We start from the raw sequence: 16937 nt of genomic DNA, 5'->3' as shown, positions 1-16937 counted from the left end.
TAAATTGCATGCCTTTCTGAAAAACATGGTGAAATCTTGTGGTGTTTGACTCTCTCCCATGCATTCGACTTGCACGTACACAATCTCTGTGGTGCACCTAGTGGTCATTTAGTGGCTTTCTTGGTTGCCAGGTCAATCGCCCAAGTGCTGAGTTTAAGTACTACTTATTTTACATTAAATAAAGAACAAAGCACAGAAGTGATGTTGGCAATTCAGATTGGATGGAGATGCCATGGAGTGGATGCAGACATTGCCTAATGGAAGTGAGGATGATGGTTTTCTAGGTCAGTGTTTTAGGCATTTGCCTGAGGTCTTGGAATGTGATCTCCATATTGCTGCACCGAAGTCCAGAGTCTGTGCTTTTACCCACTCCTGTGTATGCCCAGTGTTCCTTACCTGCACAGATGTGATCCCTCCTGCTCATTGCATACACATCTGCATCTGTCCAGAGGAAATTGCTCTGGTCTCCATCAGTGGATAGTTCTGCATCAGCTTCTTGAGGCTTTTGTTGAAAATATCTAAGACCCTTGGAGAGTCAGTTTGAAACAGCTTGGCTTTGCTTCTAAGCTCCATGTGAAGAATGATCCAGAAAGATGAATCAGGTCCCCATTGCTTCTGTGGCTGTTCCATGGGAGTCTCTGTGGAATGCTGGTCCCAGGATACCTGGGATAACCATGTCCTTTGCTCCTAGAATAGGAATATTGGTCTTGGGGATCCCCATAAAACTTAATTCATACAACATGCTGAAGGACCCTTAACTGTACAGAATGTCCGTATCTACAAGATTTGTTTGTATCTGGAAGTTACCTGCTCTGCAAAACAAGAGCATTGCCTTGACCTTGTAGGCCAGAGACCTAGTCATTAATCATAAAACCTTGAGATTTTGCCTAAAAACAATATTTGTGCTTCTCTCAAAAGGAAATGAAGAACTAGTCACCATATGTGGACATTCTGAGCAACAATCAAGAATTTGGTGGAGGAGGACTTTCTTTCTTTCTTTCTTTCTTTCTTTCTTTCTTTCTTTCTTTCTTTCTTTCTTTTTTTCTTTCTTTTTGCCAGTCAGTCTTGTACTTTATTGTCATTTGTCGTCTCAGGCCTTGACTGCATGCACAGTGGGTACAGCCGCTCCTTCCGCTGCTGCTTCTTGGTCTTCAGCTTCTCTTCATGCTTGGTGAGCCGGCGTCGCATGGTTCTAGTCTTCTTGGATCGCAGGTCCAGGGGCTTCTACTTCTTGCCCTTGTAGAATTTCCTGAGGTTTTCTTTTTGAGTCTGGTTAATGACAGTGAGGACACGGGCGATAGACTTGCGTAAGACTCGTATCTTGGAGAGCTTGGATGCGGCGGCGCCGCCTGTCGCCTGTCACTTTGGCGACAGGAAGCTGGGAGAGTTCCACCTTCAGGTGGTCCAGCTGTTTCAACAGCTCCTCCTTCTTCTTGCCGCGCAGGTCCCGAGCCTTAATCTTGGCCATTGCTGCGTCGTTCACGGCTGAGGCCGCCTGGTTCGAGAGGAGGAGGACTTTCAAACACAGCCCCTCACCTAGGATTATCTTGTACTACTTGTCTACGTCCTACATACATTTAGTTTTAGAATTTTTGCCTTACTCTCTTCCAGCGGGCTTATGTTCTGTGTATATTCATTAAAGTTATGTTTGCTAAGTGTCCGATGTATGCAGGTGCTCTCCATTGAGAACACAGAAAGGAGGCTAACAGATGATAATCCTAGCCCCCGGGAGCTTGCATTCTGTGGAATGAATAAGAAACTCAGAGTCTATAGTTCACTGGAATATAGTAGAATATAGTAAGTATTGGGGGAGAAGACCAGAAATGAAGGACAAGGTAGGACTATGATAACTGGCTGTGGCAAGGCCTCACTGAGGAGTGAAGGTGGAGAAGGAAAAGGAAAAGGATAAATTAGGGATCCATTTGCATATAAAGAAAAGAATATTATAGACACGAGAAAGAATGCACTTGAGTCTGGGAAACAACCGGTCTGTGAGGAAGAACAGGAAGACGTGACCTGTCGTCTTCCACACAGAACTGTTTCTCAAAGAATTCACTTCAGAGTAAAAAGAAGTATAGTGATAGCCCCACACCCTCTCAGTTCACTGGTCTCATCATATGCCTTAGTATCTGGAAGACGCTGGTTCAATGGGAGGGTGAAATGGCCTTTGGAAGACATTTACAGTGCAGACAGAGGACAAGGGTCTCCAGAAGGCTGTATGTGCAGTGAATTAGAGTCTGACATAAGATACCATTTGTCTCATAGCCAGGATTCATTGGCCAGGAAACAATAGCTGGGCATGGAATGTTGTCACTCACAATCACCCCCAGTGACCCACATTTTTTTGCTTCCTGTTCCCATAATCCCATTGTCTGCTGACCCAGAGGTCTTAGTTCTAAAGGAAGGAATGTTTTCACCAAAGACCCAACAAAGACTCTATTGAGCTGGAAGTTAGACTTCTGCCTGGCTGCTCTGGCCTCACAAGTCTCTAAGGAACAGGCAAAGAAGGAAACTTGCTGTGTTGGTTGGAAGAATGGATCCAGACTAGCAAAGAGAATGGAACTAAAACCTCATGGTGGAGGTAAGGAAGAGTTTGTCTGAATGAAGACATGCAATTGGAAACCCTGAGCATCACCATACCTTAGTATTACCCCTCTGAATGTGATCAAAGTTTATTGAAAATCACAGCAAACCAATAAACAGAGGGTTTCTAGTGGTCTAGAGAGCAGAAACTAAGACTTATGTGACTTGTCTGTCTCCACTCTGCCCTTCAGTGGACTAGCACCAAGGGCACCAAACACAGAATTGTATGTCCTTCGTGGACATAATGAATCAAAACCGAGATCTCCACGTTGCTCAGAATACCAGTGCTCATCACGTCTAAGACGTTTGATGCAGGTCTTGGTTTGCATAGGAATGGCCCCATAGACTCATGCATTTCAATACTTGGCCATAGGGAGTGGCACTATTAGAAAGTGTGACCTTATTGGAGGAATGCATCACTGTGTAGGCAGGTCCTGAGGGCTCCTATGCTCAAGCTCTGCCCAGTGTTGAATCAGAGCCTCCTGGCTGCCTGAGGAATCCAGTCCATTTCTATTAACTTCGAATCAAGATGTAGAATTCTCAGCTCCTAAAGCACCATGACTAGTGCACGATGCTATGCTTCCTGCCATTATAATAATGGACGAACCTCTGAAATTGTAAGCCAGCCCTAATTAAGTGTTTGTCTTTATAAGAGTTGTTGTGGTCATGGTATCCCTTCACAGCAATGAAACCCTAACTAAGATACTCCCTCTTTTGTTCTTCAAGTACTATTATAATCACAGAGCTTCCATAGAGTTCTAGCCTATGCAATCTTCCAGCAACTTCTGAATTTTCTAGAAACTTTTCCTTTCCAAACTTTCAGCTACTGTGGGATTCTTAAGACATACCCATCTCTCTCTTGGTGGAGTCAAACTTCTATTTTCAATTGCTTGCCAATTTTAAGTCTGTTTTACAGGATTTTAAATGCAACTCATCTAAAACAGATGCCACCCCCAGCCCCACTGCCAGCCTTGATAACCAACTTCACTACCCACTTGCCTCCTCACTAACACCCAGGGTCTCCCTAGCTCTTCTGCCTCTTGTACTGCTGTATCCAGTTAGCTACTGAACTTTTCAAACCATCCCATCTTTATAGTACCAGTTTCATCTCCCTTCACCTGTTGTTGCTTTAATTTTTTATTCTCTTGCAATCAATTAGTTGAATTATTAATTAATCTCTTGCCTGTACCTCCACCTTCCATCCTCCTGCTCGTCTTCCACCTGTCACTAGGGCATGCTTCTCTGAAGGCACCCCGAGGTCTTATTCTCTTTGCTCATTCTTATTTTTCTTTCATTCACCAAGGCTGATCTGGCCATAGCTTCTGCTGAATGACAGATTTGCCAACAGCGAGACAAGAACTGAACCTGAGATCCGGGACCATCCCCTGGTCCCAACCTGGTGGTAGATTGACTACACTGGAAAAGACAATGCTTAGTCTTTACCTGAATAGACAGCTATTATGGTTATGGATTTTCTTTTCTTGCATGTAATACTATATGTAGCTATTCACCAAAATCACCACCCATGGATTTACAGAATGCCTTATCCACTGTCACAGTATTCCAGAAGTATTACTTTTGACCAAAGAGCTCCCTTCACAGACAAATAAGAGAGACAGTGGGCCCACGATCCTGGAAATCCACAGATTTTACCATGTTTCCCATCATCCTGAAGCAGCACTTCTGAGAGAAAGATGGGATGGCATTTTGAAGACACAGTTACAGCACCAATTAGGTGGCAGTAGTATAGAGGGCTGGGGCAGGGTCCTCAAGAAAGCAGCATATACTCTGAATAAGTGTCTAAATAGATGATACAGTTTCTTCCAGAGCCAGAATCCAAGGATCCAGGAATCAAGGGGTGAAAAAGATAATAATTCCACTAACTAGTATGTTTCTAGTTAACCTTTAGGAACGTTTTATCTCCTGTTCTCACAACCCTAAGTTCTGCTGGCCTAGGGTTTTGGGTTCTAGATAGGCTAGCACTCCTATCAGGAGACACAGCGAACATTCCATTGAACGGAAGCTTAGACCTCCCCTGGCCATTTTGAGCTTCTGATGCTCTTAAACCAATAGGCTAAGAAAGAAATAATAGTGTTAGGAGGGGTTATTGGTCTAGATCTCCACAATGAAGGTAAGTAAGGTTATGTCTGGAGAGTGGGAGACCCTTTAGGGTGTGTCTTGTTGCTACCATGTTCTGTGATTAAAGTTAATGGGAAAATATAATAATTTAATCCAGAAAGGATGACAAAGAAGATAGACCCACCATAAGTAAAAGTATTAGTCACTCTTCTAGAAAAATATGAGGCCTGCTGAGGTGCCTGCTGAGGATGGAGGAAACACAGAGTGGATAGTGGAGGAAGATCTTTATAAATACCAGTTGAGGCCACGTGGCTGGTTGTAGAAAGGAAGACTATAATTGACATGTGTTTCTGTGATCTGTTTGTTAAGAATGTGCTTGAACAGATGTGTTTTCTTTTCTTGATTTGCTTATGAGGTAGTATAACATCAATTAAGAATATCAGCAGTTTTCATACTTAAGTTTGAGATAGGAAAAGAATGTGCCTTGGAGCTGGAGGAAATTCCTCAGTGGTTAAGAGCCCTAGCTGCTCTTCCAGAGAATCTTGGTTCAGTTCCCAGCACCCACACATCATCTCACAACTGTCTATAATTACAGTTTCAGATCACAAGAAGGTGATCTGACAACTTCATGCAGGTATACATGCAGGCAAAACATCAGTGCACATAAAATCAATCAACAATCTATGGATCAATCACTCAATCAATCATCAATCAATTATCAATCAATCATGAAAAAAGAATCTCCTTCAAGGAAGGGAACAAAGAGTTTGTGGTTGTAATGGATAGTTATGTTAGGCATAATTATGACCTGGTTAAATATATAATGTGTCTGTGATTGTACATGGGGTCGTTATATCATGTGAAATATAATTATGACCTGGTTGTTATTTTCATATGAAAATTAATCATGCCAAAAAGAGAGGATTGTGTGTCAAGTTTACAAGGGGTGGATTTGTGATAGCTCACTCTTCTTGGTTGTCAACTTGACCACATCTGGAATTAAGTAATACCCATAAGGCTGGGTACACCTGTGAGGGATTTTTTTTTCTTAATTATATCTTTTGAAACAGGATGATCCATTCTTAATCCAGATCTTTTGAGATGAGAAAATACACCTTTAATCCAGATCTTTTGAAGTGGGAAAGAATACCTTTAATCTGGGCCACTCCTTCTGCTGGTAGCCTATTGTAAGAGGAACTAAGGTGAGAAGAGTAAGGAGAGGAAGAGGAGGGGGAAGATGAGAAGGAGGAGGAGGAGCTAGGTGAGAAAGAGGAGATGAGAGAGTTCACGTGTCCCTGGCAGTCAAAGGTAGTTGGTATATCTAGGTTGGGTATTGGGTTACATCTCTGATTGTAAGGGTATCTTGTTATTGATCATTACTAAATATATAAGCCTTTAGATAATCTAAGCATTAGAGTCTCATCTGTACTGAGCCTGTGTGGTTGATGGGATGGTCCGGGCACTGCCCAGCCTTGCAGAGACAGCGTGGGAGATTGGCAGAGCCATTTCCCACACTGGCATCTTGTGGGTGGCAGGGCTGGTGTTTCTAGCTGGCTGTTTCTAGCTGTGGCGCACACATGTGACCTCTGGCCACACAACATGGCGGCTGAGCTCAGCAGAACTGCTGCAGCTTAGATAGTTGGCTCTACCAGCAGCCTTTTAAAAATAATTACTACAACAGCCTATATAAACACAGAAGAAGGAAGCATTCTTTTTTTTCCTGCTTGCACTTTCTGTCAAGTCTGTTCTTTCTCTGGAATTAGAGCCTAGTTCTGACATATACTGAACACCAGTTGAGACATCAGCCTTGTGGATTGAACAACTTTGTCTTGGTAGATGGTCACTGCTGGATTAGCTGGATCTTAGTCTGTAAGTCATCCTAATAACCCCCCTTTATATCTTTCCAGTCTTCAAGTTCTGTTTCTCTAGAGAATTCTAATACAGCCAGCCCAGTTTCATAATATCAAAATAACTGCTTTTAACTTTGGTGGTCATAAGTTCATACTCTTTATCTTTCTACAAATATATACACAAATAGGTAAAAGAATGACCATAACTCATACAGATAGTCTTTGTGTCTAGAAGCAAAAAGTTTTCAATAAACAATCTGCTTTTCTACAAAGGAGGTGAGTAGAATGGCTACGGTTTCCATCAGATAGATTTACAGGGAGAGATTAGATCAAGATGACTTGGCAGTTCTAAGCTGGGGTAGCTACAACTTTCAAAACATGACTCTAAACTAAGTCACAATTGCAAATTCCTTCAAATGGCATTATGGAGAATGGACACGGCTCTACTTTATCTGAACTCTCTGTTACCATTTATGCTAGTAGTATAATTATTTAAAATCATATTTTAGAATTCCAATGATTATGGATTTAGTTTTGCACCTTGATACATTAAGGTTCACAACCTGTGTATGTGTGTTTGAATGTGTATATATACATATGGGGTGTATGTCTGTGTTTGTGTGGTATGTGTGTATTCACATGTGTATATGAGCCTGTGGTATGTGTGTGCATTTGAATGTGTGTGTTTGTGGTGTGTGTGGTGTATATTCGAATGTTTATGTATACATGTGGTGTGTGTGCACTCAAATGTGTATGTGCACATGTAGTGTGTGTGTGTATGTATGTATGTATTTGAATGTGTATCTACATGTGGTGTGAGTTCGTGTGTGTTTGTGTGCTGTGTGTATGTTCAAATATATGCATCTACATGTGGTGTGTGTGTATGTGTGTGCAGGTATACGTGCTTGTATTATATGATCATGTGCATACAGAAGCTAGAGATTGATGTTGAGTACCTTCTAACATCATCCTTTACTTTATACACTAAGGTAGGTTTCCTCAGTTGAACCCGGAGCTCACTGATTTGGGTAGTCTAGCTCACCAGCTTGCTCCGTGGATCCCTTGACTCTACTTCCTACAGGAATAGGTAGAATAGTAGAAGGTAGAGGCAAACGTGGGGGTAGACATGGTTATGAGGTGGTAGAGGTGAAGGGTAAATGTAGGGTGAGTGTAGAGATCAGGTGATGGAGGTGGCAGAGGGGTGCGACGCAAGGCCCATTCCCAATCTCAGACAAACAGTCATTTGTAAAAGTCAGAGACTCGTTTCCCATAGATCAAAGGCATCAGGACTTCCTGTGTTTGTAGAGGGCTTGGTCTCTACTTCTGACTTGGCACCTTATTGCTGCCTTCTCAGGAGGAATTAAGGGAGCAAGAGACAAAGAGAGTTGGCTAGTTCGTTTCATAAAGGTGCCATTCCATTCCTGAGGGTGCTGGCCTTCAGATGCAACCACTGCTTCCTGTTGTCTAGAAGGGTAAACTTTCTAAAGCACAAGTTGAGAAGGGACACATCCATTCACACCAAATTGAGGGAAGATCAAGGCTGTGAAGTGAGAGGCAGGGAATTGGAAGAGGAAGATGGAGAGGTCGTCCCCCAACTAGTACCAAAGGAGGAAGACATGGAGTCACAAGAAATAGAAAAAGGAGTAGCCATAAGGGAGATGATACCAGTTCTGTGGTTATCCAGGTCCACTACGTAGACATGGAGACAGTTCTGAGAAGAAGGAGAATTAAGATGTCAAATTTAAAGAAAAAATCTTTCTTTTTTTCAGTGTATCTTTGCAAGAAGTCCAGAGGAAAGCCCCCATATTTCTGAGTGCCTTTATACAAAGAAATCCTTTGCAAGTGTGTGTGGCAAGCTCAAAACTGTTCACACGGAAGGAGCCAAGTTCCCTTTCCTTGCAAGCAGAGATTCAGACACCTCCAATTTATTTCTGCTTGCCTTTGCAGGCAATTAAGCAATGAATTTGGCTACAGAATCACCCTTCCTAATGATGTTTTTCTTGGGTTATATGAAAAACAAGTTGGAAATTGCCAAATAACCACAGAATGACAGCTATTAGGGAAGACACAAAGGGTCCAGGTATGTGACAACTGTTAAAAGAAAAACCTCTCTTCCCAAGACAATCCTGAACACAAAACCAGCCAGGTACACTGAATAGATGCCTGGGATTCGTGTCTTTAGAGGGGCTAATGCACATGGAGCCACAGCAGCACTGGGGTGCTTCGAGAACAAGAGGACAGCACAGTGCTCAGCGTAACAAACCCCCATCTGTTGATGCCTCATGGATTGTTCTGGCACAAGGCCCTCTTATGACATTACAAAGCCAAGCTTTATGAGGACAGGACAGTGGAAAAGAAAATATTGTGTGCCATGGTGTCTGAAAAGCGCTGCCTAAAACAGGGGAGGGAAACGCTGCAAAAGTAAGCTGTGCTCTAATTTTTCCACCATGGAAAGAGAAAATTGCCATTTAAAGGAAGTGAGTTGGAAGCTCCCTCGAGATGCTGGTGATGGTGATACCTCTCGGGTATGCACGTCGTGTGTCTTACGTTGCCCCAAGGGCCCTCCAGGAATACCAGCTTACTCAATCTTGCCAATACAGCACTGTGAGGATCCCTCTGTCCTTAATACCTTATCTCCCGACTCACGGGAGAATCTCCACAGCTGCCGGAAGCTGCAGGAGATACGTCTGCACACCCTGCTCTTTTCTATGGCTTCTTCTACTCAGGTGCAGATGGAATCTTAAGCTACAGAAGGCAATTTCAGTCTATCAAGGCAAGGTCTGGGTTCAAGTTTCCCAGGAGAGACAGTCGTTACTCATATTGTTGATGGCTGTTTATGGGCAACCTTTAATAGTGGAGAGGGTTTATATTAATGAGTCATGGTGGGGAAAAGGATTATGATTTTTCAAATAATAGAATTTAATTGCCTTTTACCTCCTTATGTAGGGTTCTATGGATATGTCAGAGTGATAGATGCATGATGAGAATAGGCAGTTTTGTAAAGCCAGTTACACAGAGATGCCATTAGGTAATGAAGCACAGGGCAGTTAGCAGTGGTCTCTATCGGATCTATTGGTGCCAGTTGGTTTGTGGTGGTCTTGTGACCTTGTTGTTTGGGCAGTCACATATACACTGTAAGTCATCTCTGTGGTTGTACCAGCCTCCAGCTACTGTGGAGTTGGCTTCTTGCTTACTCTGGACATTTCTAGCCTGCCTGAGCTCTAGGGGAGAAGAGATACCAAGGGAAATGGACCAAGACTTGTATTTTCCTCTAATACACCCCACTGCTGCTTTATCAAGTCCCCTCCTGTAACTGGGCTGGTGACCTTCCTTGCTGCCACTGAGTGGGTAGGTGGGGAACTCTGAAATCTCGCACAGCTAGTGTTATATCTGGTTCACAGAGGAGGAAAGTTAGCGAAGGGTCAATGTGGTACTTACTGTCACCTTTCTGGCCCTTAGTTCTTTGTCCAACTGAATGCACTTAGTTCTTTGTCCAACTGAATATACTTCTTTGTACATCTCCCCCTCCGCTAGTTGCTCGCTCATTCATATCCTACATCTCCACCCCTTTGACAGATTGTGACTTATGAGACCCAGGTCACGGATGAGAGCAAATATCTTCCCCTGTCTATCTCTATCTGTATGTGTGTGTGTGGGGGGGGATTGTTAGAACTTGTAACATTTTCTTCTCTTGAGTGTTGTGGAAATCGAAGGACAGTGTTTTCCTCTAGTGGACAGGATGAGATAGCCTGAGCTGAGACAGCTAGAAAGACTTGCTCAGCTGACATAGATATGACAACCTAGGTACTGGTGGCTCAGGTCCTTAATCCTAGTACTTTGGAAGCTGGGACAGGAGAATCAATGGTTTAAGACCAGCCCTGTATATATAGTGAATTGCAGGCCAGCCTGAGCTATAGAATGAGACTCTTCAAACAAACAACTATCCAACCAAACTCACACATAAGCAAACCACTGGCAGACTTGGAATTTCAACCCAAACTTCAAGCCCTTAACCAACATGACAAGAATGAGAGCCAGTCTAAAAGCTGTTCTAGAGACCACCAGTGGGTATTTCCTTTGTATGAGTCCAAGCTTGACTTCTCGGCTAGCAAAAGCAGACTGCTGAGTTCTCCCTATCACATTTCCTATCAGATGAAAGCCCAACTCTTCTGAGCCAAGGTCTACCTCACAGCCAGGGTAGTTGTTTGGACAGTGCCCCCACCACTCTCGTCTATTCCATTCCCCCTCCACTCCCTCCAGTCATCCAGGAACCCCAGTCTTCCCTCCCCCTCTCTCCCATCCCTACTTCGTATGGGTGTTATCTCTCTGTCTGCAGAGCAGCCTTTTAAGCCAACTGGGAGATTTCTTTGGGGGAGGGAAGAATATGTGTCTGGAAGAGTTGGCGGAGAGAAGAGGATAGGAAACAGCCCTGTGTCCTTCGTCCTTTTCTTTCAACTTGACTGCAGCTGATCAAAGCGTTGGCAGAAGGCAGCATTGAACAGACTTCTTCCAAAGATGAGGTGGGTGTCAGCGTCTAGGATGGCATTACATGCTTGGATGGGAGGAAGGAATCAATTCAAGTGAATTGGAGAATGAATCACTAAACAAGGCATAAGCGGTTTCCAGGGAGCTCCTTTGATAGTGTGGTGACTCTAGGCCATACACACGGGTCACATTATTTATCACTGGGGCATGAATATCCTAACCACATCCAAGGGCTTTCACTGGGCTTGTAACAACACACAGGACCACAAAGAAATGCAAATAGTCCCGAGGAAGACTGAGAACAAAGGAAAGGCAGCCCTGGCCCCCAGCCTCCTCCCTTGAGTCTACAGATACTCCACAGCCCAGGCTGGAACTTTCTTCTTTGTTCCTCTTGCCTAGTGGTTTTAGTGCTGCTTTGTGTGACTGAGTTCATCCACTTGGTTTGTAGATTGAGTTCTTGCAACCTTTGTTCTATCCCTCTCTCTCTCTCCCTCCTTCCTTTCTTCCTTTTTCCCTTCCTCCTGCTTCCCTCTTTCATTCTTTCTTTCTTGGTTGTTTGTTCCTCTAAATCCTTCAGCTTGAAGGGAGTGTGTCAGCTGTCCATTCTCTTTGTCTCACCTCTAGAGAGTTTCAGTCTTTTACCTCTGAAACATTACAAGCAGAAAGACACAAGATGGTATTTCTGCAGTGTTAGTTGGGAGTAAGATTTACAAGGAGAGGAGAGAATGGTGTTCGTAGGAGCTTCTGCCAGAGGTTCTCCTGGCCCCCTCTCATTGAATCCCTCATGTACTGTGTGACTGACTGAGTGATGGAATTGGCCCACTGTTCTGTTGTTTCATGTGAAAACTATACAGCCTTCGCTCCTTACTCTCGTTGCCTATTGTGCCTCCTCAGCCCCATGGTCTGCTTGAGACTGAGATTCTCTATTGCTCTGAGAATGAGCTCTGCCTTGGACCAATCAGCATGCCTCATTCCTGGTGATCTTCCTGATAGATCTGGAAGAAGCCTGACAGTCAAAGCCATCCAAGCAAAGGGGGCTATAGGACTTTGGTTGGGAATGCTGGAGAAAGATCTTCCTTCTGGGTGGAGATGAAGGCTCAAATAGTCCTGAGGGTGTTTCTAGCCATCTTGACACCACTAGCAGAGAGATTCCTAGAGAATGGAGCAGAGGTTAAAAGACAAGACACTTTAATAATAAGCTCTAAGAAGTAGAGAGAGGAAAGAAAGATCAAGCCCCAATCTTACTGTATATCCTGGGCTCAGCTTTGTTGAAGTTTCTACTTGTAATGGCACATCTGGGTACAAGAAGTAAAGAATTTTCCTTATTTGAATTTGATTTTATAAAGGGAATACATCTCATGACATTCAAAGTTTCTCATGAAGAGAGAAGGAAAAAAAAAAAAAAACTACAAGTATTTTTCAGTCCCTCCAGTCTACTCCAGGAACTGTGCTAGGCAGCAGAGAGCAGAGGGAAGGAAGTTGTGAGTCCATAGTTGGACAAAATTGGCTCACATCCTTCAAGTCCCCACGGTAAGTCAAGCCCCAAACCATAGGTAAATAGATAGACCCAAGAATTTTGGACCTCAAAGAAAACCTTTGAAGTATTTTATCTCCCAAGCTGCACATAAAACTTCAATTGTTTCGCTGAGGAATTGGGGTTTCAAAATATCATCAGTGCCTCTGGTATTCAGCTTACTATAAATCTCCTAGGGCATATATTCATATGCGTTTCCAGTCTCCACCTTCCCAGTGAGGGAATTAATCTTTAAAGTGCAACTAAATCCACACCAGAAAGATAACTGATTCATAGAAGCCCATGTAATTCTGATTTTGGCCTGATGTGCGGTTGGTTCTCTGAAAGCTGACCTCACATTAGTGTTCACAAGGCCTGCAGCTTACATCCCAGATGGAATCCCAGCACACCACCCTGCCTGAGAGCTGGGGGAGAATGGCTGACTGTGTCTTGTGAGGGCAGTAAGGGTTGGATTTATTTCTAAATTCATTTTCTCTTGTGGGAACGGAGAGTGGGATATGAGCAATTGTCACCAGTCCGAGGCACTAAAAGCAGGGCATCCAATGCCATAAAGATTTTTGGATATATTTCCACAACTATGTAGCATAGGTGCCAACACTTCCCACTCCAGCTCTGGACCTGTACCAGGAATAGACATTTCTAGTTAGTTGAGTACTGTTTGAATAAACAAAAAATGTATCTATCTATTTCTCAAGAAAGTACAGAGAAAAGCCATTCCCTACTGCTTTCACTTGAGATTTTTTTTGGTTATAAGAGGTAGAAAATCCACCCCCTTCTGGTTTATACAGAAAAAGGAACTGTGTCATTTCTATGGTAGAAAACCAAAGGAAAGACCTGGTCGCAGACCTGGCAGGAACCAGGTTTGTCACCCCCAAGTCTGTCTGTCTCTCTCTCTCTCTCTCTCTCTCTCTCTCTCTCTCTCTCTCTCTCTCTCTCTCATGCTTCCTCCCTCCTCTCTCTTTCCTTTCTCCTCCAGTTTGTATCATTTTCATTCCAAGGCTGCTTCCTCCTTCATGCTTCAACCATCTTACAAGTAGCTGTTGTGGTAATAATTAATATTAATTAGGGGGTTTCTACCTCACCTTTGATCATTTTGTTCCCACATAAAAAACACAAAACTTTTATAATTATAATAAGCCTTAATAAGTACTAGAGCTGGGCAAATACCAACCCTCTATGGCTATTTTGTCTACTTCCCTGTAAATAACCCCGAGATATGACTTGCTGTGCTCCATCTGGGCTGCTATAACTCCAATTGGCCATCCCTTGTGGCCAGTTCTCATGATCCCTTACCTCATGGCATCTTCTTCTCTCTCCACCTACTCTTCACTTTGTGGTCCTGCCTCTGATCCCAAGCCCAGGGAACTGAAGCCTCATCTAGGTCTCCTGCCCAGCTCTAGCCTGTAGGCATTTTTATTCAACCAGTAGTTTTAAATTAATGAGCAAGATTACATAGCATCATTTGGTGTGGATGAGGATTCCCTTGTCCCTGAGGCAACCAGGTCTTGGGGGCCAGTATTTAGCATTACAGTACATAGCAAAGACCAAACCACAAGTAGCTATTAACTGCCTCCCAGATTCATAGCCACTGGAGGGAATGGCTATGGGTCTCAGGAACTCAAGACCAGAGCTTTAGGATTAAGTCTCATTAGCTCCCATTGGTCTAATTGGAGATATTTCTGTCAGCCAATCACTGTCAGGACAAGCGTCATGTGCTTATCTCTGAATGAATTGCTGGGACCAGGGGAGTGGTATATGTTGATTGACTTGGCCTGGTCATGGGATTCCATGAGGCAGATGAATTAAAGCAAAGTGTCCATTTGGTTTTTTTCTTCCAGAGCACAGCACATATCATCATTTCTCTCCAAGACTCCATTAGCAGTAATTTTCTATGTATCCCTTCCAAGTAGCCCATGGCCTCCAGAACCTACTTTCCTGTTTCCCTGGTGTTTCCTCTCCTGGATGGGGTCTGTTGTGGCAGGTTTCTCTCTGTTAACATACTGCATTAGAAGCAGCCTGTGTCAGCCCTTCATTCCCCTTTCAGCGTATTTGATGGTGGTGAGTCACACCACCACATTGTATTTACCTGGTCACTGGCTATTGGATGTTTTGTTGTGTCCACTCCTTTGGCACTTCTCTGTGGTTGGTTATGTGTAACAAATCACTATAGCACTCTGGTTCCATTGGAAATACTAAAGTGAAGAACTGTATAGTTTTATTGTAAATGTCAATCTACCATCTACTACAACTTATAGCTGATGCTACTATTTAAGCTTATGATACAAAGCTTCAATGTCAACGCCCAAATGTAAAGAAGACATATAGTCTTGTTTCTTCAGATTCATCCAGTGAATGAGTCAGCAAAATTTTTGAGTGCCCCTCAGCTTTAAAAAAATGAAATCATTAAATTTGATATAAATGGTATTTTTCTCATTTGTTAATAAAGTGAATGTACATCATTAAAAAAGAATAATGATTCTCTGAACATCTGTGTTTAAGTTCTGTGAGTGTGGACAGATGTAACTTCATATGTATGTCAGGGAGATATGATAATTCTGGGTTTAACATTCAAAAAGATCCTAGATTGTTGTCCTGTGTGGCCCTTCACTTTGCAGCAGCACTAGCTGGAGGGATCCAGCCTTCCCCAACATTACTGTAATTATTTTATCCTAGACACTTCAGTCTGTGTGAAGAGTAAGTACTATGCTTGTAGTTTTGGAAAAAAAAAAAAAAAACTATCAGAAAGATTGTGGTATCCATTGAACATCCATACTCTCTGAGGTGTGTGGAGACATTGCTCTAGCTTTCTCCCCTAAAAGGACACAAGTTTGATCCCCAGGACCCCCATGGCCTGTAACTCTAGTTACACAACCATCTGTATCTCTCGTTCCAAGGAACATGATGCTTTCTTCTGTCTCTCCCTCACCCCCACAGGTACCAGGCACACATACAATACATAGACATACATGCAGGCTATGGTGGTTTGAACGAGATTAGCCCTATAGGCTCATATATTTGCAAGCTTAGTCCCCAGTTGATGAGCTGTCAGGAAAGGATTAGGGGGTGTGGCCTTATGGGAGGTTTGCCACTAGGGATAGGCTTTGAAGCTTCAAAAGCCCACACAGAGCCCAGTTTCTCTCTCTCTCTCTCTCTCTCTCTCTCTCTCTCTCTCTCTCTCTCTCTCTCTCTCTCTCTCTCTCTCCTCTTCCCTCCCTCCTCTTTCTCTCTCTGCCTGCTGTCTGAGGAGCAGAACGTAAAGCTCTCTGATACGTCTCCATTGACATGCCTCCCTGTGTGGTACCATGCTCCCTACCCTGATGATAATGGCTCTGAAACAGTAAGCGAGCCTCCACATAAATGCTTTCTTGAGTTTAAGAGTTGCTTTGGCCATGTGTAAGTGTTACAGGTCTGAGAGAAAAGGCTTCCTCGGTGGAGGTGTTGAAGCTCTGAGGAAAAAGTCTTCCCCAAGAGGTGTTGCAGCTCAGAGGGAGAAAGTATTGTGGCAGTTGGGAACCAAGGAGTACCACAAAGTCACACCACACAACAAACCTCACATAGGAGATTTATTGGGAAAGACACAAGAGGGTGGCTGCCTCTTCTTGGGTGACACACAGCAGGGAACTGAGCAGGAGGCAGGCTTTATATTCGGTTTCTTGAGGACTGGCATTTTCCCCGGATGGAGAGTTCCTGGTTGGGGATTGGTGGGATTTCAAGCCAAGCCCACGGATTGGTGGAATTTTGAGCTAAGGGATTTGTGGGGTTTAGTAGGCTTTCAAATCCAGATGTGGGCTCAGACCTTTTACCCTACATCTTGGTGTCTCTTCACAGCAATAAAACCCTAAATAAGACACAGGCAAAATACCCATATACATGTAAACATTTTCTTAAAAGCAATCAGGAAATTATATTTTTCTGAGGAGACATGAGTCCGTTTTGTTACCCAGAAAGAATTCTGCTGCACAGTGACCAATGCAGTATAGGAAAACTGTAAAGGTTTATAGAGTGTGTGAATGTGCGTGCACATGTGCACATAGCATATGCATATATTTTTCTCTAGAGGAGAAAAGTTTTACTGGCTCTTAAAAAGGTGATATGTGGGGCTGGAGAGGTGACTCAGGATAAGAGCACTAACTGTTCTTCCAGAGGTCCTGAGTTCAATTCACAGCAATCACATGGTGGCTCACAACCATCTGTAATGGGATCCGGTGCCCTCTTCTGGTGTGTCTGAAGACAGCTACAGTGTATTCATACACATAAAATAAATAAACAAATCTTTTTTAAAAAAGGTGATATGTGGACTTTAAATGAGAGGCACACATCTCCAGTGGAACTCCATCTGCAAGAATCCTGTATTGCCTTCTAAGCTGAGCATGATCAAGAACAACAGCATAGAATACACTTCTGAT

General features: G+C 43.3%; 1 pseudogene; it reads right to left on the bottom strand.

Annotated features, from left to right (window-relative positions):
* Window positions 1–1059: 1059 nt before the first annotated feature.
* Window positions 1060–1506, bottom strand: LOC143436479 (large ribosomal subunit protein uL29 pseudogene; annotated as a pseudogene).
* Between the last annotated feature and the right edge of the window lie 15431 nt (window positions 1507–16937).

Source organism: Arvicanthis niloticus, chromosome 22 (assembly GCF_011762505.2).
Source record: "Arvicanthis niloticus isolate mArvNil1 chromosome 22, mArvNil1.pat.X, whole genome shotgun sequence".
NCBI classification, from domain to species: domain Eukaryota; kingdom Metazoa; phylum Chordata; class Mammalia; order Rodentia; family Muridae; genus Arvicanthis; species Arvicanthis niloticus.
The sequence above is the reverse complement of the archived record's forward strand: the minus strand, read 5'-3'. Positions and strand labels throughout refer to the sequence as shown.